The sequence below is a fragment of the Phyllostomus hastatus genome, unplaced genomic scaffold (assembly GCF_019186645.2).
Source record: "Phyllostomus hastatus isolate PE091 unplaced genomic scaffold, TTU_PhHast_1.1 phas_scaffold_1066, whole genome shotgun sequence".
NCBI classification, from domain to species: domain Eukaryota; kingdom Metazoa; phylum Chordata; class Mammalia; order Chiroptera; family Phyllostomidae; genus Phyllostomus; species Phyllostomus hastatus.
In genome coordinates, this window is record NW_025334004.1 from 30295155 (window position 1) to 30320647 (window position 25493).

General features: G+C 58.0%; 1 pseudogene; it reads left to right on the forward strand.

Annotated features, from left to right (window-relative positions):
* Positions 1 to 12489: 12489 nt before the first annotated feature.
* The window catches only part of LOC123829053, a 33538-nt pseudogene continuing 20534 nt past the window's right edge, over positions 12490 to 25493 (forward strand).

The following is a 25493-nucleotide window of genomic DNA, read 5'->3' on the forward strand; positions in this document are numbered from 1 at the left end:
AAACCCTCCCAAAGTGAGCCCACAGCGGTGGTCCCGGCCGCCTCTCTTCAGCCATCGGCAAGGTGCCCTCCCATCAGTGGTTTTCGTCCTCTCGGCGGGGACATCTTGAGGAGTCTTCTCATCTTTATAAATCTGATGGAGCCCCTTGGTATTACTTCATTACAGTACACTAATTCTTTGTCCGTCGAATTTTGAAAACCACACCATTTTCATTTTGGGGTACACATTCTCCCAGTGTGTTCACCTTTCATTTTTTGTTACTGTCATTACACTGGTAGACGGTCCCTGTCCCACTCAGCAGACCTTCGTCACTGGGGCTGTTTCTGCTGCTTTTGAGATCATCAGCTCACTCGCAGATCTGATCAACGTTCCTTTTTCTGTTCTGCCAGTTTACCTAAAATTTAGGTTTTTGTATCTGATGCTTGGATCTGCCTGGGGTTTGGGGGGGTGTGGTGTTCTGTGGACCCAAACCATCTCTGGTTCCAAACGACCATCCCGTCTCCCAGCACAATGTAACAAGGCTCCTGCTCCAGAGCTCGCTTTGGAAAGTGGACGCGACCACTGATGCGCATGGCCCTCGGGCCCTTTTCCCTGGCTGTCCCACCACTGGCGTCTCTCCTCCTTTAGGAGCCAGCTCTGAGGTTCCAGGGACTTTGCTGGATAATACGCCCCAGGGGACCCCAGCCTCACTCACACCCCTTCCCTCTCCACCTCTTCATTGCTCTGAACTTCAAGAACATTCTTTGAAATGCTTGCCTACTCCTATTTTTCACAGGGGGCTTCAAAGAATATTGATTTTAAAACATGGTAGGGAGCCTTTGATTGGAATTGTGTTAATCCCTACGTGAGCTTGGGGGAGGTTGGACACCTCTTCAATAATTTACCTCATCAACCAGGAGCACGGCTGATCCGCCCATCCCCCAGGCTCCCTTTTCAGGGGAGGCTGAGTGATTTGGGGGGAGGGCTGTGCCCATGGGGGAGGGCTGTGCTCCGGCCCCGTCTCTGCCTCTTTCTGCGGGAGAACTCCAGACCAGTACTCGAGTCCCCGCCCTGACAACAAGGGCTTAAACAAGTGACCTGCTCGAGGAAACAGCAATCCTTGCTTTTCTCTCCCAGCCCACGCTCCTGGGGTCAGGTGCAAGTTCACTTCTTTTTCGTCCTGCAGGCGCACTTGGTTTTGGGGTCCCCCTGTGTCACTGGAGGCCTGCACACCTGCCACCCTGTACCTTAAATACTGCCGTCACCTGGATGATCCATATGGGTGGCCTGACCCAGAATGGTCGCTCATCGGAGGTTTGGTCTCATGGTTCTGAAGCTGGGGACCTGTCCCGATAGCAGGGTCCTGTTTCATGTCCCACTGCGTGTCCGGGAGGCAAGGCGGCAAGCAGGGGTTGATCCAGGCAGTGGGACATGAAAGCAGGCTCCTTTCATGTCCCACTATCAGGACAGGTCCCCAGCCTCAGAGATAGACAAGAGACCAAACCCAAGAGGAGCGACCGTTCTGGGTCAGGACGGGCGAACTCCGTCCCTGTCCCAGAAACCAGAGAGCTGAAGGTGGCATCCCTGTCACTGCAAAACTGCAGGCGCCCGCCGGCAGGGGTGGGGCAGCCCGGCCACTTCCCCCACCCCTCGCCCCCGGCTCGGGCGAGTGGGAAGAGGCCTCTGCCGTCCCCTCCATCTCAGCTCCCGGGGGCCCCTTCCCGGCCCAGTGATGAAGCCCATCGCTCTCTGTGTGGCTGCCCGCCTGCCCGTCGTGTTGTATGTCCCGCCCCCAAGCCCCGCAGGGGCCTGGCACCCCGTGCACCGGAGAAGCACCTCCCCAGGACCCCACCCCAGGGCGGCAGCCGTGAGCTGCGACGGGCCACCTTTGGGGGCGGGAGGAACGGGCCTTCCGCTCCGTTCTGGAGGCTGTATCGACCCGTCTGCAAGCCCTCGCGGACCAAACGCACCGCACGTTTGCAGCCGGCCGTGTGGAGATGCTTTGACATTTTCCCAATACTGTCATAAAAATTAAAAATTCATCTCATGAAAAATAAAAGGCAAGTGTAACTAACCGGGGAAGGTTGGCTCCGTGGCCTGCGAGCTGACGAGGAAAAGCCGACCGCGTCGCCGGAGAGCGCTCCGCGCCTGCCGTCTGCTGGCACCTCTGACGCCCCTGGAACATCTCGGGTCATCACGAAACCTCAGGCCCCATCCCATGGGGACCCGCCCGCCGAGACCAGCTTTCCTCTTTCCCTGGGGGATGCTCTCAGCTCAGTTTGCAAGGAGGCACCCCCGAAGCCCCTTCCATTCCACAGCCCCTCGGTGGCCCCCCACAACAGGTCGCTGGGCTCGCGCGAAGGGGTTGGAAAGTTGGGTCTCCCTGGCCCTGCCCGCTCCCGTCTCAGGAGCTGGACGGAGCGGGAAAGTCACACACCCTGGAGAGGGCGGGCACGCAGGGCCGCGCCGGCCGCTCACGACTTGCGCCCCAGGGGCAGTTGTATGACTTGGCACCAAAATTCGAGCAGGGCCCACTGTCCTGTGACCCTCACATTTCCCTTACGTGACCCCATCAGTCACCTCACTAAAATGATTTTATGACACTCATCCGGGAGTGTGTTGGACGTTGGGCAAAACACGTGAACACACACAGAGCGTGGTCCCACACACTGAGGCCCATGATGACGTGTGCTCACACCCACGGGACCCTCACGTCACTCAAAGCCCCGCATACGGGGGATCTTTTGTCCAGTTCCCCCCTACATAATGGCCTTTATACTGCCCTGGCCCTTGACTTTGGTCTTGGCCATGAGACTCGCTTTGGCCAGGCGGGGTCGTTATCAGACCCAGCAGGCGCAGAGCCGGTGACATGCAAGCGCAGGGGGACCTGCCCTCTCACTCTGGTGACCCAGGAACGGCCACCCCTTCCACCGGGCCCCGGATCCAGACACACGGCACAGACCACATGCCCTGGCGGCCGCTGGGTGGGCCAAGTGGGATTCGTCACATGTGGGCCCACAGGATCCCAAACGGCAGCCTGAAGCCCAGAGCCCGGAGCTGAAAGTCCAAGGCTGCCCAGCTGAGTTGCAGCTGACCCGAAGACCCACGAGAGGGACAGCAGGTCATTGTCATGTGAAGCGCCTGGATTCTGGAGCAGTTTGTTAGGCAGCATTATTTGTGGCAGTAGCTGACTGATACAAGATCCAGGCTCATACAAAGTCTCCCGGGCATTCGGATCACACAGGACCTCGTCTGGAACACTCATGCACCTCACACACGCATACACACTCATTTGCAATGAAGCATAACAGGTCGCTGTCCCAGGAGCTAGGAAGGTGTCCCCTGCCTGCTTGCGGCCCCCTCTGTGCCGCGTTTTCAGAGCCACCGCCCGGCCCCCCAGAGGCCAGGCTTCTCTGGAGCGTCCATCGCCGTGCAGCTCAGACCCAGCTCCCGCCACCCTGTCAAGCTGCCCTCACAGCCTTTCCGCAGACAGCGTGCTGCTTCTGCAGCCCTGGCGCCTTCCTGTTTTTCCCCTTCCTACCCCAGCTGCTGAGCGCCCGTCAGACTGGTGACATCGTCTTCTCCCGAGGGGAAACATTCTAGCTGCGTGTGTGCAAACGAATTCGCAGAACGCTCTCGCGTCCTTCACAGCCTTCCTGTCGGCAGCCTGCTCGCCCGGCTACCCTCACAGCTGCTCCACCGTGAGCTGGAAGCCGGTCTGTCCTGTCGTCGGAGGGGAACAGGTGCCCCTGCTCCTGGTCCCAGCCAGTGGCAGAAGACAGTCGGGGCTGGGGAAGCTCCCACCCGCCCCCGTGCCAGCGCCCGGGGCGGGGAAGCCAGGCCCTCTGCAAACCGGCTGGGGCTGGGCAGGCTTCGCAGCGTCCTGCCCGCAGCCCGAGCTCTCAGGAGCAGCGTCCTGTGGGGCAGGCCCTGGGGGGGGCCTGAGACAGCCTGTCAGCCTTCCAGAGACCCCGCCCTGCTAAGGAGGATTGGATGCTGTTTGCACAGGGGACCACGCCCTGGCTCGCTTGGGGGAAATCTGTGGGCTTCATTTTGAGTCAGGTGCGGGCTGGGAGGCACAGTGAAAACAAAGCTGACTCTGTGTGGTGCCGGCAGAGGGCCGGACCCCCCCACCCGCCCCAGTGCATTCAGGCAGGGCTGCCCTGCGAGCTGATTTTTAACCTGAGTCTTAGTGATGAGTCAAACTCTCCAGGTGAATCCTGGGGAGAGGCGGGCCACGGGGAGGGCATGGCCCGTGCAAACAGCTGGATCATGTGAGGGTTTCGTGTGTTCCCGGAGCTGCAGGGGGTGCGGGGCGGCTCCAGCCAGGGTGCCCCGGGGCAGCGTGGGAACGGGCTCAGGCAGACAGTGGAGGCTGCAGCATTAAGTTCCTCAGGAGCCAGGCAATGGGTTTGGGTAAAAACTGAGCCGCAGCACCCCTCCATGCCGGCCCTACAGCTGGGACTCAAGAGGAGCAGGCAGTCCCAGGCCCTCAGTTTCCCCGTCTGTGAAACCGGCACAGGACACCGGACCAGCCCCCGTGGAGAGAGATTTTGCTTCTAACCCACCTGCCTCTTCCTCGTTTCCCCTCCCCTGAATAGGGACCCCAACAGCTCACGGCCCCAAACCTCCCCCAAGGGTCCCCACGGGGCTCCAGGCCACAGACTCCCGGTCCATTAGAACCTAGTCACTTCCAGAGTTAGAAATGATGGAATTCCACAGCATAATTATTTTAAAAATAAAAACAAGCCAACCGCAAACCTGGGGCAGCAGCGGTCTATTCCCCCTGCCCCCATTTCCTGAAAACCTTCATTACTGTTTCCAAAAATACACCGAGCCCAGAGCTCGTTAAAGGTCCACGGGAAAGGGCGGCCGGGGTTCCCGGGCCCTCGGTCCTCGGCTGGGCAGGATGGCGCTGTGAGTGACAGGGGCACGGGGGTGGCTCCGACGATGTGTTCACGGGGCCGCCAGCCCGTGGCGAGGTGGCCGGGGTGGCACCTCGGGGTGGCCCGGCCCGAGGAGCCCACCCTCACAGCAGCCACGAGGTGCTTCCTGGGAGCGGATCCCGCCAGGACTGACTCACAGCCATGGCTTCAGATGTCACTGCAGTTCCTCTTCTGCTTCCTCCTCTCTCAGAGGCCCCTCTGGCCCCGGAGAAGCAGAGACCCTTCTGCTGGACCCTAAGTGACCCCCCGGGGATGCCTCTGCCACTGCCCACCGCCCCTGGGGCCCTGAGCCCTTCCCCAGGCCAGGTGAGGCCCTCGTCCCTCCTCCACGTCTGGGGTCTGAGATTTCTCCCCACTCCCTGCCTCCCACCCCAGGTGAGGTCCTCGCCTCCTGTGGCCTGAATCAACCTAAGACTCTTCCTGTGACACCTGCCCATGGGAAGGGGCACCCAGGCTCGGGGGTGCTGGCGAGGGCATTCTCCAAGGTGATCTAAGGGGCTGTGCTCCCCCTCCCCCTCCTCAGATTCAGGGCCACGGCCTCCTACGTCCAGCCCCCACGGCCTCCTACGTCCAGCCCCCTGCCCTGCAGTTTGCCATCATGCCCCAGGCTGTCCCCTGCCCCCACCCCACATGCCTACCCCCAGGGGGCCTGCTCAGCTGTCCAGTCTCCTGGCCAGCTCCCACCTTTTCCTCTCTGCTCTCAGACACCCCCAGTCCCCACGCCCTCGCCCCCAGGGGCACCTGTGACTCATTTTCCGAGTTCATTTCCGGGGCACGTGGGCATCGTCAGCCCCATCTTCCCCGGCACCTCGCTCCGGCCAGCGTGCACCATCACCTAATCTCGGCGGCAGCGCTCTGTGAGCACACACCATCTCACTGCCGCCCTCTAGGCGGAGGGTGCCTGTTATTATCCCATTTTACAGACGAGAAACTGAGGCCTGGAAAGGTGCATTCATTTGCAAAGCCACCAGCTAGTCAGTGGTGGGGGTGGGATGCAAACTTCAGGCCTCCTGGTTACGGGGCGTGCCCCACTTCTTTCTTTCCGCGCCACCCCGAGGAGCAGACTTGTTCGGTCGGAGGGGAAGTGTGTTTTAGAGGCTCTAGGAGAAATGCTGCCCCACTGCCCTCCAGAGAGGGGAGAGCGGCTAGCCCCCCCAGCAGCCGGGCAGAGTGGGGGCCGGCCTTGAAGAATGGGCGGATTGTGCCAGGCGGACAGACGGGTGAGCGTGGCACCTCCATCCCTGGAAGATGACGAGAAGGAGGAAGGAGGAGCCTGGGGAAGGGGCTGAATCCTGTCTGTGGAGCCTTGGCTTTCTCTGTGGGCAGTGGGGGGCCCGCCAGCATGAGGAGCGGAGAGGCGAGAGTTGATTTAAAGAGGTTTTCCTTAGGGCCACGGGGAGATATTTTTGCACAATCCCAGCCGTGGAAACTGTGGTAGAATTCCACATTTCCTTAAGGGCCCTAAAAAAATCCACATTTCCTTAAGGGCCCTGGAGAAAAATCGACAAGATTTTATCTCTGTCCATAGTCATGACCATTGGTGACAAAGCAGGAAAAAACCTAGGCTGAGACTGTTGTTCTGTTTTCCTTTGTTTTGAAACATATTTTGTTTTCTCCTTTTCCAGAGGGAAAACAACTAAATGGGACGTCCTCTAGGGCCTGTGCCCCTCCCTCTGAACCTGAGACGATTTTGACCCTTGCTCAAAAATGTCTGCCTCCACCAGAAGCCGCAGATAGTCTGTGTTGAAACGGGGACTGGCTCCAAAGCTGCGAATTCCCAAGACCCCTGGGCCTGGGAAAGGGATCCGGAGTCAGACAGAGTGGGGGGAGGGCTGGTGCTGCCCTCAAGGAGAAACCGGACCTGTTTCTTCAGAATCACCATTATCTGCCCATCCGTGGCTCCCTGGTTGGTGTCGATGGCTTGAAATCTCTCCAGTGGGGGGAGTTCTGCGTCACAGAGGGCTTCCTCGTCTCTCAGGGCGGGGAACAGGAGGACCCCGGTCGGCAGGGGGGAGGGGCACACACCCAGCCAAAGGCTGCAGTTCCTAGGGCTCTCTGAGCACCTGGCCAACTGGTCTACCTGGGACCACACTTCCCCCACTACTTCACCCCCGTCCCTCTCTCTCCAGCACGTGGAGAAGTGATACCTTTCCATGACCTGCTGACTCAAGTCTCACAAATCCCTGAATTTGACACTGGAGTCACTGGGAAGAGCTATGAATGGTCCATAATGACATAGCCAAGCCCCACCCCCACCCCGTTCACACAGGCGGAAGGCTTTGTCCAGGTTCCCCCCAGGGCTTCCCTTTCTCACCTACGACTTATCACAGGGTCTTCCCTTGCGGCCGTGGCCATAGCACCAGTGACCACCACACCCTGTGTACTCCGTGCCGGATGCTGAGCTAGGGTAGTCACATGGTAACTCTGGAAGGTGCAGCAGCTTGTCTTTTGTGCACTTCAGGACACAGGCTTGGTGACCGAAGCTCAGAGAGGTCATCTGACTTGCCCGAGATCACACAGCTTCTTGCCACTGTGGCTGAGATCGGAGCCTTGCTTGGATGTCCGCATTGCTCCCTCTACGGGATCCACGGTATTTAGGTTAGAGACCCAGCACAGCAGCTTCCTAGAAGTCAGCCACCTGCACAGGGGATGACAGTGCCATCCTCGTGTCTAACCCAACTCCCTCCCGAGCCAAGAGAAACTCACCTCCTGCGCGGCCTTTTGCCGGCCTCGAGGACAGCAAACAGCATGGGCCGTGGAGGCGCACCAGCGCACGGATGCACCTCAGCTTCGGCCTCTGGGGCCCTGCCGCTCTGTGCCCAGCCGCTCTGTGCCCAGCGTGCTTCCTCCAACCTGGGTCAGAACCCACTGCCAGGGCCAGCCTCGACTCTGCGAGGAGGCAGGTGGGCCTCCAGCCCGAGCGCCCAGCAGGTGAGAGAGCCTGCAGGTGAGACAGACGTGCCCAGCAGGTGAGATAGCCTGCAGGTGAGACAAACATGCCCAGCAGGTGAGAGAGCCTACAGGTGAGAGAGACGCACCCAGCAGGTGAGAGAGCCTGCAGGTGAGAGAGACGCACCCAGCAGGCGAGAGCGCCTGCAGGTGAGAGAGACGCACCCAGCAGACAAGAGCGCCTGCAGGTGAGAGAGACGCGCCCAGCAGACGAGAGCGCCTGCAGCCCTGAGCATGCTTCTCCCTCCTTCCACCGGAGTCCAGGAGCCGGTCCTGCACCCCAGGAGCTGCCTGTCCCCTCTGATCCCTGTGACTGTCCCTGGGTCATTGGACCTGCTCATTCTCCTTCCCTGGGCGGCAATCCCAGGGGATTCACTTTCCTAACCGGGGGACTCTCTCCCAATGGCCCTGGGGACAGCCAGGCAGGACAGAGGCTCGCCGGCGTGGGTTTTGGGGACAGCAATGGGCGGGGTGCTGCTCTGCCCGGTGTGGCTCCAGGCACCTGGGAGAGCAGCTCGCCCTCCCCGCGCCTGCGCTTGGCTTCCCGGCCACGGGAGGCTGTCGGGGCAGAAAAACGAAATAACACATGTGCCGGGGCTTCGGTCCAGGGCAGGGGCCCAGCGCTTCAGATTCCTCTTTCCTTTCGTGTGCGTCTCCAAGGAACACAAAGAGGATTGAATGAAATTATAAATCAGCGCGCGCCAGCCAACGCTGGGTAGCGGAGCGTGCCTTCTTTCTCCCCGCAGCCCCATTCTTCACTTCGGTTTTTGTTCCAGGGCAATAGGGCGGCACTGTTTGCCAGCGCACACCAGCCCACCCCGCAGGCTGGGGCGGGGCTTCCCGGACGGCCGATGGAGGTCATCACCACCAAACCAGCATTGGGTGAAGGGTCTTCTTGAAGAAGAAGAAACATAAAAAATATGACCAATAAAGTGGCAATGAATACATATCTATCAACAACTGAATCTGAAAAACAGAAGAAATGGACAAGCAGAAGCAGGCACAGATACAGAGAACATTTTGACGGTTGCCAGAGGGAAGGGGGGCTGGGGGGCCCGGTGAGAAAGGCGGAGGGATGGAGGAGCACACACCGGCAGTTCCAGAACAGTCCTGGGGGTGTGGTACACAGCGCAGCGCGGGGAATACAGTCAATAATATCCCGGTAACTACGCGTGGTGTCGGGTGGGTACGAGATTCATCAGGACGATCACTTCATTATATAATGTCTAATCACCGGGGTGTGCTCCTGAAACTAATATAACATTGTATGTCAACTGTAATTAAAAAATAAAAATGGTCTAACTAAAAGGTAAAATTAAACGAAACACAGAAGCTGGGGTGGGGGTGGGTGGGGTGGGCATGGCCAGCTGGGACTCTGGGACTCTGGGATTCTGGGATTCTGGGCTCCGGGGCTGGGCAGCCCCGAGGCAGCCGGGCCCCGAGCTTTGGAGCAGATGGCCATCTGTGCACGGGGCCTGCAGCCGGCTCTCCGTCTCCGCCTGCCCCCGACAGGCCTCCCAAACCCCCCTCCACTGCTCGCCCTTCCCTTTGACCAAAGCTCATTTGGTCTGCTCAGTGAGCTTGTACTCCTGCTAAAAATAAAGCGTGGGCAGCCAAATCCCCGGCAAAGGGGAGCTCTGGGTTCGCAGGCAAATTCCTCCTTTTCTGGCTCGGCCTGGGGCTCCCAGGGGAGGCTGCCGGGCCGGGAGCCCCACCGAACCCCCCGCCCCCCCGCCCTGCAGAGAGCGCTGGAGAGGCCGCGCCACTGAGCGGTTTCCCACGCGGGGGGACAGCCAGGCTGCAGCCCCCTCTTCTCGGCACCCTCTCCGCCCAGGGCCAGTTCCTGTCCCTCTGCACAGACATCGCTGACAAAAGGCCTCTCGGCCGCCGCCCAGCCTCCCTCGCCCCATAAAACCACTGACTGATACCAAGACGCTTACCTCACCCGGGGCCTCCATCACTTTTCAATTTTCCGAGCGGCTGCCTCCAGCACGTCGCAGGACGGAGGGGCACGGGGGCTGCTCTCAGGGGTGTCTGCTCGGCCCTGAGGTTCGTCGCGGTGGCTCCTGGCGGGGTCCACCTGGTGGCTCACAGCCTTCTGCTGCTGGAAGACAGCTGACCACGGGGGTGAAGCGTGGCAGTCTGGGAATCGAAGGGACCCGGGTTTGAGTCCTGGCTCTGACACTCAGGTGTGGCACCCTGAGGGCCTTACGTCTTGGGCCTCAAGTTTGCCATCTGTAAAATGGGGATCACACGGGAAGACATGAGGCACTAACTACCTCACGGGGTGACTGGGGAGTTAGGTGAGATGCCTCATACCAAGTGCTTAGTGTTAACACTCGTCACTTCTCGTCCTCAGAGTCTCCTGAGCAGGGTTTGGGGGAGGCCCTTCTTGTCCTTCTTGGATCCACTGGGGGGAGTTTCTCTTTGGGCCGGGGAGGCTCAGCCCCCAAACCCTACTCCACCCTCCCACCCCTTCGGGAAGGAGAGGCGTGGCCTGGGCGCTGGCCCCAAGCAGGGCGCGTGGAGGCCAGCGCACTGCAGCCGTCTCTGGGGAAGTCCTGCGCAGAGACACTCGTGAAGTTCGTGCGATCAGTCACGGGTGCTCATAAGAGAGAATGACCTTCTGCACCTGAAGGTGCAGGGTCAGGACGGCCCAGGGCCAGGATGGCACAGGGAAGTTTCGAGAACCAGCACAATCGAGTGGGGGCAGGGACCTGAAGGACAGGTGGTCCCCACCGAGCAGTTAAAGCCTGAAGACAAAGCAACAGTGGCAGTCCCCACGGGCAGGGAGGGTGGCGTGTCTGAGCTAAGAGCTCAGGTTCTGGACTCTGACAGCCTCCTTCTCATCTCGGCTGCACCACCAGCATGGAGGACAACTTGGGGGTCAGCTGGGGCCTCGTTGTCCTCACAGGGCTGAGGTCAGGGCCACTGAGCGCACACGCAGGGCCCTGAGCAAGCACCGGTCACATCAGTAAGTGGGGCCATCAGGCACATCCAGGGGGGGCTGAGCCCCCATCCAAAGTCTTGCTCATCCAGCCCTGGCCGGTGTGGCTCAGATGGTTGGAGCTTCATCCCGTAACAGAAAGGCTGTGGGTTCAATTCCCAGTGGGGGCACGTACCTAGGTTGTGGGTTTGATCCCCGATCCCTGGTCGGGGTGTGTCGGATCCCTGGTCCAGGTGCCGTGGGAGGTAGCCAACTGATGCTTCTCTCTCCCGTCGATGTTTCTCTCTCTCTCCCTTCCTCTCCCTCTAAAAGCAATGAAAAAATGTCACTGGGTGAGGATTTTTTTAAAAAGTATCTCTCGTCCTGCTGCCAACCTCCTTCCTGGCCACCCACCCTGGGCCAACTCTGCCCTCACTCGGCACCTCGTCCCCCTCAACCCCACCTGCGCTGGCGGGCATTCCTCCTCCTTCAGCCTCCAGGCTGGCACGCGAGGGGAATTCTAGAATACTCACAATCTAACTGGTCATCTCATTTCATCCCCACTAAAGGCACAGACCTGGCAGGGACTGTCCATCCTCTGCTAGTATATTCCCAATGACAGAAGTCTCACTACGTTCCAGGGCAGTGTGGAGCATCTCTGGAAAGTTCCAGAAAGTTCTGTCCCCTATAGCTTTTACCCACTGGTTAAAATCGGCTCAGCTGAGTGGCTGCCCAGGCCTGTGCTGGGCATTTATTCACAGCAGCCACCAGGACAGATGTGACCCCTGCCCCCACGTTGCTCAGTTTAGAGCGGAAAGTGGTCCAGAGCAAACCAAAACACCGCAGAGTGTGCTGACAGCGGAATGCTGGGTGAAGTCGTTCCCCAAACAAAGACATGGGAAGAATGTTCTAAGAGGAGGGAACCTTTCCCGGGAAAGGCCTGGGAACAGGGAGCACAATGCCTTTGAGGAATGGAGAGAGTTTTGACCGAGTGGACAGTGGGAAATGAGCCATGCGAGTGATTCGGGGGAGCTGCACTGAGTCGGACCCGTCGGGGCAAGCAAGCCTGGGGGGTTGTGGAACTTGGCTGTGACCCAGGAGTCCCTGAGGATTGTCACAGGCAAAGGCCTGGTCCACCCAACTGTGTTTAGAAAGAACTCTGAGCGCCAGGAGGATGGTGCATGGGGAGCAACAGTGCTGCTGGAGTGGGGGTGGGTGGTGAGCCTGTGCCGCCTCCAGGCAGAAGACGGGGTGCCAAGACCAGGGCAGCGGCCCGGGGGAGGGCAGCACTCGGTAACACACAGCACTGAAGCGGGGCAGGCTGCGCTCAGCCACAAAGGCGATGGATGCCAACTTGCCTGCTGCTGCCACACAGAGCAAGGCTAATTGCTGCTTGGCCCTCCAGTCTCCACCAGCTCTTCTGAGGCCCGGCACAGACACGGGCCCTCCCCGCAGATGGGCCAGGAGTCATCCTTGGTGATGGTGATGGGCCTGGTGATGGTGATGGAGATGGAGATGGTGATGGAGATGGTGGTGGTGATGGAGATGGTGATGGAGATGGAGATGGAGATGGAGGTGGTGGTGGTGATGGAGATGGTGATGGAGATGGAGATGGAGGTGGTGGTGGTGATGGAGATGGTGATGGAGATGGAGATGGTGATGGTGATGGAGATGGTGGTGGTGATGGAGATGGAGGTGGTGGTGGTGATGGAGATGGACCTGGGGATGGTGATGGAGATGGTGATGGAGATGGAGATGGTGATGGTGATGGAGATAGTGATGATCATAGAGATAATGATGGTGATGGAGATGGTGATGGAGATAGTGATGGAGATGGAGATGGAGATGGTGGTGAATATGGAGATAGTGATGGAGATGGTGATAGAGATGGAGATGGTGATGGAGATGGAGATAGTGATAGAGATGGAGATGATGGAGATGATGATAGTAATGGTGATGATGATAGAGATGGTGGTGGAGATGGAGATAGTGATGGAGATGGTGATGGTGATGGAGACGGTGATAGAGATGGTGATGGAGACGGTGGTGTTGATAGAGGTGATGATGATAGAGGTGGTGATGGAGACGGTGATAGAGATGGAGATGGAGATGGTGGTGGTGATGGAGATGGTGATGATGATAGAGATGGAGATGGTGATGGTAAAAGTCTCTCTCCCATTTCCCAACTCCTGCACTGCTTCCCAGGCATTCCAGGTTGGACTGGCAATTTTATTTGAACAGATTCTAGGTGGCACTCATGAGCCATGGTACATGAACAGCTCTGGGCGCTGTTGGCATTCTGGAACCCTTTGGAAAACAAGCAGGCAGATCCAGGCCTAGTGGCTAACTGATTTTCAGCCTTGTACCCTACCCAGCAGGCCAGGTGCCTCCCCTCCTGGACCAGGAGCCCACAGAACTGGGCCTCGTCTCCACTGCGGGGTTCTGGTATGAGCCCACTGCTGTCTTGGAACCTCAGTTTCCCATCTATAAAATGAGGTCTCCGGGGTCCCTTCCAGTGTGAACGACCCCACAGAACCTCACGTAAGGGACAGCAGAACGGCTTCTGGATTGCCCATCCCCATGCCCTGGCCAAGCACACCTGGGTTCCCAAGGTGGCCCGGGCTGCAGGGCAGGGCCAAATTGCTCCAAGCCCTGGTGAGCTGACCCTGGTGCCCAGCCGTCTCCCCTCCCCATCCCAGCGTGATCTGTGGCCCTGGGGACTCAGCGTGTAGCACCTAAAACACTGCAGCCCCATCTCCGCACATGCAGGAAATGGACTGCGATTCACGTAATATTGCATTTTAATGGTCCGCGGCATCCAAGGCCAAATGAAGAATCGTTCCTGTGGTGGCAACAGATTAACCCCTGCTTTTCTGCTCCCTTCCAGTTTTCCAGGTCAATAAATTGGGGGGTGGGCCATATAGGGCTGGGGGGGCTCTGAAGTGAGCAGCTGGTTTACGTGAAAGCTTTTGGGATTTCCCTTTTCCTCCTGCGGCTGTCCATAGGCAGGAATGGCTTAGCCTTCAGATCATCAGACCCAGCTCCTTTTCTGGCCCCCATCCACGTCTGCCGGGGGCCGTCTGCACGCCCGCAGAGCTGCCCGGGCCCGGGATTAGTGACCCTCCACAGGAGGGGTAACATTAAGTCCCCTAAAATGAATGGCTCTTGTGTAGGCTCCAGGGCTGGAAGGAAACCGAGAGACCACCTGCTCCTACTAAGGTCCAGAGAGGAGCGGACCCCCACTCAATCACCCACCGGTCACTGCGGGTCGGGAAGCAGAGCCCGAGAGGTGTCACTGCCACCGAGGGCCTTCTTCCCCGGGTGACGGCACCCACTGAGCCAGATGACTCTTCGGGTCACGTCCCCCACAGTGACGTGTTGGCAAACATGTGACAGCCAGCTGGGACAGGGTGTCGATGGTTTGTAGGATTTGTAAACACTCTCACCATGGCCACTTTCGAGGGACCCAGGGGAGGTCACTGGAGCGGAGCGGGGGCGAGGTGACCGGCAGCTCACCGTTACGCAGTGTCCTCACCGTCCAGACCCACGGGGCGTAAACACCGCAGGAGCATGGCTCGTAGTAAAATAGTTAGCAGGCAGTGAGCTCTGAGTATGCATTGCCTTTGTTTTTAACAGAAATGAATGGTGCGTTTGCACAATGCAATTTTTAGGAGTGGCGGTTTAACAATCAGCTCTCAAAATTCCTGAAAACTCGACGCTCAGCTCTCCGGAGATTAGCAAGGTTTGCACCAGCACACGACTGGTCCCACAGCTAAAGGTCAACAGCTCTGTGTCACTTCTATTACGCTGGCTGTACTGAGGAGAGTCTATTATACTGGTTCCCCGGCCCCCATCGGCCGCCACCAGCGGTCCCTGGCCTGGAAGGGGCGGACTCTTCCCGCAGCCAGACTGCTGGCAGGCACTCTCTGTTCTCACGGACAAGCCTGAGCGACCGGTCGGCCCAGAAGCTGTCACGTGGTTTGCTCCCTGCCCAGGCGAGATGGGGTTCCTGAGCCCTGCGTCCAGCTCCCTGCAGGGAGGGGGATTTGGGCACTAACCGCTCGTCTTTAAGGGACACGTGGCCTCCTGCCTCTGGTCCTCTCCGAGGTGGCTCTTTGTCAAATAACAGCTCTGGGTCACTGACCCGAGGGAACGAGAGGGCTCCGTGTGGCACTTCCAGCTGAGACTCTGTGCGTGGGGGGGCAGGGGGGAGCCAGAACCAGGGGGTGCCCTCCCCGAGGATGGGGAAGGGTCTCAGGATGGAAAGCGACAGGACCCCAGATGGCCTTCAGGGATGCCCACCTCCTGGCAGCGACACTCTGTGCACTTCGCTCCCCCACCGCACAGCGTGGGCCAGGATTCGTGGAAACGGCAGAGGAGGACTCCGGAGGCCGGTTCACAAGAGACACCCTGCTCCCGCCTGTGTCTCTCTGGGACACTCCCCCCCCCCCCCCCACTCTCCGGGAGAAGCCAGCAGCACGTCCTGAGGATACACATGGGGCCGTACGGCGTGGCCCGGCGTGGTGAACACTGAGGCCCCCAGCCAAGCGCCGACGTGCCGACAATGTGAGCGAACCACCCTGAAGGCAGGTTTGCCAGCAGCGCCCAGCCGGCGTCCGGCACCGCACCAGCGTTTGGGGGACGGGTATGAAATAAGTCGAAGCCTGATCCCTGCCATCAAGACGATGTCTCCACCAGGGCAGATGCAATGTCACGTAGGAGTCGCTTCGTGTGTATGGCACTGCTGTGGGTTACACAGTGTCAGTAGCTTCAACAAGATAGACTTTTGTGTCTCCTAAATAAATAAGGTCAGAGATGGACAACGTAGGTCTGTGGTGACATTCCACCAGGCCAGGGACCCAGGCTCCTGCCACCTTGCTACTTGGCCGTCATCTGCACGAGACTTCTACCTCCTGGGCCCTCCATGGCTGCTCGAGCTCCAACCACTACGTCTCCTTTCATCCAGGAGGAAGGAGGAAGGGAGAGAGGAGGGGACAGCCTCTTCCATTAAAGACAGCAGATCTGCCCGCACCCCTCTGCCTTTGTCCCCTTGGCCAGAACTTGGTCATTGTCATGGCAATCTGGCATCTGGTAAAACACGGCTTTCTCGCATCAGGAAAGGAGACGAACAGCCTCCGCCCAGGGCCCGAGGGAGGCCTCCCCATTCTCCAGACCGCAGCAGACGCGCCCAGCTGATGACCTCTGCGCTGCTCTTCAAGGTCATCTGAAGAGCCAGCGTCCCCCTTCCAAACGCTTCATGCGGGCATGTCCCGCTGCTCCCTTTCCCCTGCGCCAGCCCCCTGCTCAGTTCTCTGCTTCTCAACTGCCCGCTCTCCCCCTAAAACCTGGGGTCCCTGAGCCTTGTCTGTCCGACCCTGCTTTGGATTCCCAGCTCTCGAGTACTTGCTGAACGCGTAAGTGACAAGCCCGCACAGGAGCCCCTGGCTAGGAAACCACTTGGAAAACACTTGCTCGCTTCTGCCCCAGGCGGAGACCCTGTCGGAGGCGCCCACAGACCCGCACCCGGATCTGCACGCAAGAACCCAGGGCCCGAGTCACATCCCCTCCGGCACACACACACTCCCCGACTCCTCGTGACCCGCTCCATTGTGTCGGCGATGTTTCAAAAACTTCCAAACATGCTCATGAGGAAAACGAAACCATCACAGAAAGGGCGACTATTTTTAGAGCATTCACCCTTCCCCGGACAGCCAGCGTTCGCGTGCACACAGCGCGTGCAAGACCCGGGAGAGACAGGCAGCACACAGTCGGTCATGTCCAAACGCTGGTCCCGGTGTGGGGGCGGGGGGGGGGGTGCGTGTTTTTGCCAAGCTGATGCGAAGGTCACGGAGGCAGAGGCACGGGTGACGTCTGCAGGGTTGCGCATGAAACCGCATTTCGAAACAAAGAAAAGGAAGCCCCGCTCGGTGTGGGTGGACGCGCCCCGTGGCTGGCGGGGTGCCCGCTGCCCTGGCCTCTGGCACTGCCACTTTGGAGAGAGTTCATCTCACCGAGCGCATGCTCCCCCCCGTTTCCCCTTTCCCCTTTCCAGCGCAGGACAAGCAACTTCCACAGCTTCACCTGAAGATGTTCTTTCCGTCGGGCACAGCCGACTCCCTCGGGCCCTGGACTGGGGACCCCAGCCCGACTTGGCCCTCTTGGCCAAGGGTGGCCCCGCTCATCGGCAGTTCTGCCTCAGAAGTAACCGCCTTGCCAGCAGCTGGAGTCCTTTTTTGAAGGAGGCTGATAGGGACTTTCCTCCAGGAAGAACAGAGCCGGCAGAAGGACTCCTGAAAGCAGAGGGGGCACCCCGGGGCCACCCCCAGGCCTGATTGCCTGGCACTGTTTCTCGTCACATACAACGGGGTGTCTCGTGCAATGTTCTCTCGGAAACCGTGTGTGGGCCCCAGGGGAGGGGGGCGGCTGGGACACAGGCAAGCCCCTGCCGAGAACAGAATGAAGGAGCCGTCCCCGGTGGGCGGCTCATGAGCGGTGACAGCTCCAGAAACCGGGCCCAGCTCCCTCGGGATGGCGCCACGGGCGGCGACACCACGCCGGCCTCCTGGAGCGAGTGCCTGCCCGCGAGGGGTTCTGCAAGGCACACGCGTGTGCCGGTTTGGGCCACGTTCAGTAGGGAAGGCGGGTGCCCATAGAGGAAGATTGTTCAGAGTGAACCGGCTCAGCAAGTCAATGGGGAGGCCGGTTTCTAAAGTCCTATTGAAACGGGAGGCCTTGGGACTGCACAATAAACCAGTTTATGAAAATACAATTTCCTGTCGGCCGTTCTAAATAAGGGTCTTTTCAGACCATTGTAGAGTCGGGAGCAAGCAGTGACTCCCTCCTCCTTTTGCCCGTGTGTGTGTGTGTGTGTGTGTGTGTGCGTGCGCGCGCGTGTGTTTTTCCTGGTGGGTTTAAATCTTGTGGATGGCTGGAGAGTAAGGAAATGAGATGTTTACAGCATCTCGTGGAACAGGTTTTTAATACGGCGGAACCTTTCCTAGCACGAATGCAGGCGGCTGCCGGAAGGTTGCGTTCAACGCCGCATTTCACCCCAGCTCACGTCTGCTTCGGGAGCCGCTAAGGATGCCCATTCGGAGAGAGGAAGTCCTCCCGCCCAGCTGCCGAGGGGGCTGCGGCAGCTTTAATGGAGTTCCTCCCGCAGCGAGCCCTGCAGGCCGCCCTGACCACCTGACCCAGGCCCAGCCGGCGTCAGGCCCCGCTCCAGACCGCGTCCAAGGCGCTGAAACGGGCTATTTTCTGGGGGAGTGCCCCTACGCCGTGGAAACAGCCATCTTCCCCTTGTTCTTTTGTTTTTAATTTTGAAGCAATTCAAACCTAGAGAAAGGTATAGAAATAATACCACACGCTGTTTATCCTGCCCCAAGACCAAACATTCACTGTAATTCCTTCAGAGTGTGCCCCTCTCTCTCTCTGAAATGACTTAAAATCAGTCAAAGCCTCAGAGATCATTTCCCCCTCCCCCAGAAGTGACCCCTGCCCTGAAATGACATGAGTCATTCCCATCCTGACTTTAGCCTGTTTACTACCAATGTATGATTTATAAACTGAATAGACTATTGTTTTATAAGTCTTTAAAAATCCACTTAAATAGCAATGATTCTGTGTGTAGCTTCTTGAAACTTACTTGTTTTTCCCTTAGAAGTTTTATTTTGGATGAAGACACACCACATTCCCGACTAAAGATTCATCAGCATAAAGATGTCAGTGTTCCGTCTACGTTAATTTACAGATTGAATGCACTTCCAACTTCAGACATACCGCTACGGTTCTGTTTTGTTTTTTGTTTTTCCTGGAGCTAGGCGAGTTGATTAGAAAGTTTATCCTTAACAACACAAAAGCAAAGCGAGCCAGGAGGACCGGGAAAAGGGAGAGCGGGTGGGGGGTGGGGGGTGGGCGCCGGGGTGGGCTGCCCACGGCCAGCACACACTGCGTGGGCCGTAATTAGGAGCCTGGCTCTGGCACGTGAACAAACAGATCGACCAAAGAGAATCCAGAAATAGATCCAACAGCATTAGACGAGGACGGCAGCCTCCCCAGTCTGTGCAGAGTGATGACTGACACTCACAGAGCGCAGCGCTGCGCTAATTGGTCGTCCACACGGAGAGAGCCGGTCCTGGGGCTCCCCCCACACACCGGGGCGAAACCCTAAATGGGTCGGGCATTTAAACGGGAAAGCGGAAACCCTACAGGTCCCGGACAAACACAGGGCTGAGGGCCCGTCTATCCAGAGCGTGGAAAACAACTTTCTTAAGCAGAAGCCGTAAGGGAGAAGACTGCCATATTCAAGCACAGAAAAAATAAAACGCTTTGCATTAGAAAACCACCATAAAAACAATGAAAAGACCCATGACACCCGGTGGAGACCCCTGGCTCCTGTCTCAGGGAAGCTCGGGTCAGAGAGCAGCTGGACTCGGTTCCCAGAGAGTTGGCCACAGAGGGGGCGGGGCTGAGCACATGGTGTCCGGTGACCCGTGTTGGGATCTGGCTGTGTGGCCTTGGCAAAGCTGTTTGGACTCTCTGGGCCTCGGTTTCCTCGTCTATAACAAAGGGATAATACCAGTACACAGTCCTGAGGTCGTAAGGAGCAGTAAGTTAGCTTCTGTGTATAAGATGCTTAGAACAGTGCCTAGAACATTCTAGAACTTCAGTTAATGCCAACTCGGAGCTTCTGACAAAACCAGCAGCCAGGCAGCAAGCTGGCTGGCTGTGCGGTTCTCCCCCCCAGCCACCCCCTGCGAGCTGAGAAGCCCACCCCGTTCCCCAGCTTTCAGGAGTAAGCCTGGTCCCACTGCCCCAACTCACAGAGACCTGGGTCCTTACGGATCCACAGGACACAAACTTGTGTCTTTCTGACATTCGGACATGAAATTCCTAATATTGGTTATTGGTGTTTTCTTTCTTTTTTTTTTTCAACTACTCCATCTGCCATGCATTTCTCTATTTTGTTCGTTGTTTTTTCTTTTCGTTTTTCTAAATCAATCAGTTCTGGTTTTTGTTGATCCTTTCGATGGTTTCTATTTCGTTTCCGTTTTCTATTTCATTCCTTTCAGTCTACCGTTCCATCATTTTCTTCTGCGTTCTTTGGGGGGTCTCTGCCTTATTCTTCTTCTACTCACTGAGGTCAGACTTCCAGATTCCTTCTTTTCAGTCTCTCTTCTTTCCTAGGTTTTGCGTTTGGGGCCATGCATTTCTCCCACACCACGGCGTCGGCGGGTCCCCAAGCGTGTTGCTGGGTTGTGGCAGCCACTGCTGTCGCCGGCAGGCAGCTGGCCCCCTCCGACCCACGGAGGGTTATCTTCTCCACTCCCTTCACGTTAGGCCTGGCCGTGTGGAAACGGGAGTGTGCGTGGTGAGCGTGGCTCTTACGTGGAAGCATTTCATTGGTGACTCAAGACTCTCCGGGGTGCTCCCCCCCAGCCACGGGACCCGGTGATGGATGCTCTGGATGATTAGGGTTCATCAGCCTCTTCTCTGAGGTAAGAGCATGTGCATGACAGGCCTGTGACAGGACAGAGGAACACCCCTTGGGTGGGGAAGCCACTAAGACCTGGGGGATTTTTGTTGTATCAGCACAACCAGCCTATCCTGGCTGACACACACACACACGGTGTTCCCATCGTCATTCAGTGTTAAGTGTTTTATACGTTTCCATCTAATGTCTTCGTTGATGGGCAAATTATCGGCTAATCCTTTTTTCCCAAGCCTATGGAAGGCTTTGATCTCTAATTTTATTCCGTGTGGTCAGAGAACATGATTTCTCTATGGTGTGATGGTTTGGCATCTGTTGGAATATATTCTATGGTTTAGTAGGATCGGTTTGGGTAGATATTAAGTGCTTGGGAAAGTATCTACTGCGTCATGTGTGGGTCCTGGGGCTCCGTACTTGTTGTTACGTCAGTCTGGTTCACTGTGGGGTTCACCCTCCCTGCAGTCTGGTTGCTTTCTGTCTGCCTGGTCTATCCGTGGCGGAGAGAAGCGTGTTAAAATCTGCCGTGATGATGGATTTGTTGATGCTTCTTTGTTCTCCCATCAAACATGCTTATTACCTACCACGTGCCGCCTCTGTTTCTGGTCTCTGAACTCCAGGAGGGTACTTATGGGGGTCACTGGGTCTTGTCCCCACCCCAGCAGCTCAAGTCAGCTAGGGGACGCCTGGCTGGGTCATCGACCTCTGTGAGTACTCATGAAAGCCAGGAGGCCTCACCTTCAATGTGCATTTCTGTGTGATCTCAGGGGTTCTCTTCCCTGAAAGCACGACGTCCCAAAATGCGAGTGGGATGATTGCCACTATGGAACCCAAACTCCTCATCTGAGCCGACATGAGAAATGGAGAAGACGATGCAGGAGACGCTTTTACTCTGGACCACGCGGTCACTGCAACGAGCTGACCAGACCGCAGGTACAGCGAGCCGCCCCCTCCCCGGGCCGTGCTCTGCCCCCTCCTCGGCTCTCTCTCTCTGGGACTCCCTGGGCACAGAGGTGGTGCCGGTGTGTATTTGAGTGGCCCTGGCCTTGACAGTGAAAAACACAAGGAGGATCTCTGCTTGGGGGCAGGGACAGACCAGGAACAGGGATGCTTCCCGGACGCCCGGAGGACTGGGATGCCGGTGGGGGCCGTGAGGAGCTGGGGGCCGCTGCCAGTGTCGTGATGAGGAAGACCGTGGCTGCGGGGGCGATGAGGGAGAGGGAGGAGAAGGCGGCAGAGGAGGGAGGGGAGGGCTCTGGGCAGGAGTGGGCGCGTGCAGAAGAGAGCATTCTGGAGACAGACTGGAGACAGACCACGCCGCAGGTGGGGTCCCCGCGTGCTGCCCTGAGGCAGCCATGTCTGATCCTCACGGGAATGCGGTGCCGCTGCTGGAAGCTTTGGAAGAAGGGGCTCACAGACATAGAGCAGCAGGACATCGGTTTGGCAGCATCTGGGGACCCAATACGACACGAGAGTGGAACGGAGTGTGGACACTAGAGGCGGGCAAGAAGAACCGGGCAGGAGCCGGTGCCTCAGTGGATTTGAGAAGGGAGGGGTGCGGCTAGGTGACCCCGTCCCAGACCGCCAGGGCCCTGGGAGCTGCGGGGTGACCGCTGTGATGACCTGATCACAGTCACCTGCAGGCTTTGGGCGCCGTGCATGACGGCTCACCCAGCACGCTCGTCCTGCAACTGTGCAGGGAGCACATTATTATTATTATTCATATTTTATAGATGAGACGGCTGAGGTCTAGGAATTTAGCATCAGCTTCCTGCATCCCGCAGCCCAAAATAACACGGCACTCGGGAGACCGGGAGCTGGGGGTGAGGATCGGCGTGGCCATGCTCTGCTGCTGGGTGACCCCATCCACGCCTCCGCCGGTAAGGGTCACGCTGAAACCAGACGTGAGAAACGCAGCAGGCACCAGGCACACGGCAGCTCCTCAGGAACGCGTAACTGGTGTTGCCGTCATCGTGGCTATCGGCATTCTCCACGTCGGAAGGACACTCCACAGCCAAGGCCAGAACTTTGACCCTGTTCCCCGTTAACCCACTGTCTGTCCTTCAGACGCCCTTGGGCTCTGCGCCAATGCCCTCTAGTGAGGGGGGCCCACAGTTACCGAGGATGTAACTCGGGGATCACTGCCTGGTAGCGTTGTCTAACCGCCAGAGATGAACTCTCGAAGCTAAACCTAGTTGAACAGCTAACCCCTGATCTCCCCGCAGTCGGGGGCACGTGACTGTTTCCCCCCAAGACGCAATGGGAAGCGGTCCCCCGGACTACTTTTCCCGTTTGCTCCGCCCTGGGGGGGAATGGAGGCCTCTTACAGGCACGGAGACCGGACTCGGGATCTTGCTGGATGCCAACCCTCCTCCTCCTCCACCAGGGCTCACTCCGTTCTAAGCTGATGCAGGCTCCAGACCTTAAATAGAAATGGTAAATTATTGACTATCACGGTGATTGATTCCCAGGCTGCCTGCTGACCACCAAATTGCCCCGATTGTCTCCCGAATGAAAATTCCATAAGTCATTAGCGGGAGCCCGCGCCGACATCCATCATGACGGCGACGCGGCTGCAGTCTCTCCTTGACACTAATTACCTTTTCTGACTAATTTGAAATGCGAAAATTTGCTCGTGGCTGAAACCCACAGTGAAAGGCCCCATTTTCCCCCAAGTGTCCGTAATCGATGGCACCTTCACGCCCGCGTCGCAGTTACAAACGCTCAATCCTGCCTCCTCCCCGGGCGCCGCCAGCCTCGGCAGCCTTTAAAGAGAGACTTTTTATTACAGGCTCCTTGACATAAACATAATTTTATCTGGAGAGTTCACCCAAAGTGAGTTTTCGGAGAAGCAGAGTCTACGTGGGTAGATTTCTAACCCGCAGAGACGATGGTGAAAAATGTGTCATCAGTGGCGAGGGACAGGAGGAGATCGGGGCCGGCCGTGGGCTGGGGGGGCTTCACACACGTCATTCTACGTCACCCTCACAGCGACCCCCACCCCCGCCCCCAGACAGCTGCTCTAGGCCCCTGTTCCAGATGAAGGAACGGGAACCTGGGAGTTTCAGTGACCTGCCCGAGGTCACGCCGCTTGTGAACGGTGACTACCAGAGGCTGGGACCGTGGGAGACAGCCCCTGCGCTGGGTCTCAGTGACCGCCACCTCCTACTGTAGTCCCCTTGGCCAAAGGAGGGACCTTTGCCCAGCTGGGTCAGGACTTCGAGAACGTTGGAGAGCTGACCATCTGTGGGGCCTCGTTGATTCCTCTTTGGAAGTTAATGACAGGCCATGGGCATAATTTTTGGACTTGGCCACTGGGTATTCTGGGACCTCAGGCAAGGATGGGGAACTGACCCAGCCACAGAGGTGGCCTGTGGGGAGACCGCCTGCCTGCCCTTCTGTGGCTCTTGGAAGACTTGAAGGCACCCCTCGTCTCCCAGTGTGCCTCTGGACTTCTGACCTCAGCCTCAGGACCTGGCCCCCAACAGTGTCTTGGGGCAGTGAGAAAACAGCTCCAGGAGGTAGGCTGGCCAAGGCTTGGGCTGGAAGAAGGTGAGAGAACATTCTAGAAAGGTAGGCGTGGCTGGATGCTCCTGACTGTAGGAAAGTGCCTTGGGGCTGGGGGTACAAAGCCACATTCACGCTCGCATGTGGCCTACGAGAGAGAGAGAATGCTCCATCACCCACACTGAGACCTCATCGCCAGGAACCTGGTCCTGAAGGCACAGAACACCTGCCCTGGAAGAGTCCCCCAAACCTGGGAGACCAGCCTCTGATGGCTAATTTCATGTGCCAGCTGGGCTGTGTCACGGGAAACCCAGACATTCACTCACATGTCATGCTGGGTGTGTCTGCGAGGGTGTTTCTGGATGAGGTTTACTCTGAGTCAATAGACCAAGTGAAGCAGATTGCCCTTCCCCGTGTGGGTGGGCCTCGCTCTATCAGTTGATGAATCCCCGTGTGGGTGGGCCTCGCTCTATCAGTTGATGAATCCCCATGTGGGTGGGCCTCGCTCTATCAGTTGATGAATCCCCGTGTGGGTGGGCCTCGCTCTATCAGTTGATGAATCCCCGTGTGGGTGGGCCTCGCTCTATCAGTTGATGAATCCCCGTGTGGGTGGGCCTCGCTCTATCAGTTGATGAATCCCCGTGTGGGTGGGCCTCGCTCTATCAGTTGATGAATCCCCGTGTGGGTGGGCCTCGCTCTATCAGTTGATGAATCCCCATGTGGGTGGGCCTTGCTCTATCAGTTGATGAATCCCCATGTGGGTGGGCCTCACTCTATCAGTTGATGAACAGAATAAAAGGCAGAGTTAGACAGTGCTCCTCCCACCTGACTGCTTCGGAGCCGGGATACCGATCTGGTCTTTCTGCCTTCAGACCCCAGTTTAAATGCCAGCTCTTCGTGGGTCTGGACCCTACAAGCCCTCCGACTGGAGCTCGGCTCTCGGCCCTCCCCGGTGTCCACCTTGCTGACTGCAGGTCTTAGGACTTGTCAGCCTTGTCACCACGCGAGCCAGTTCCTTACAATAAATCACCTCATATGCATTATGCATATAAACATACGCACGCACATACCTCATTGGTTCTGTGTCTCCGGAGGACCCCAGCTAACACAAGCCCTGCTTCACAGGGACGCAGCTGCCACCTGGAGAGGGGAACACCGGCACCCGGCGTCCTGACTCCCCAGCTGGCCTCGCTGCCTGCCCATTCATGACAGCGTGAACTCGGAAGGACGGCAGCCCGGGTTCCCGGTCTAACGCACACGAGGGAGCCCAAGGTGACTTCACTCCCTGGAGCCTGAGTTTCCTCTTCGGGGAAAAAAATTATTCCGCCCTCGCAGAGTCGCAGCGAGAATGAACCGACGAGGCCCGTGCTTGAAAAGACCTCAGCGCGGTGTCTGACACCTAGGCAGTGTTCAAATAAGTGTGTGTGAGGCTCTATTTAAGGAGAGATGTGAAATGCCGCAGAGAACTTCAGAAATAGCACCGGGAACCACGCTTTTCATTGATAAGGCTTTCCAGCCCACGCACAGAGCTCATCTCCTCCCCCACGAAATCCGGACCAGTTTTTAAATATTTCAAGGTGGGTAATGCCCAAGCGTCAGCCAACTCAGCCATCAGGACCCTGCCAGCCCTTCTCCGTTGCTGGTGCCCACGGCCCAGGGCCCATCGTGAGACTTCCGGGCAAGGCGCATGCAGCAGCGG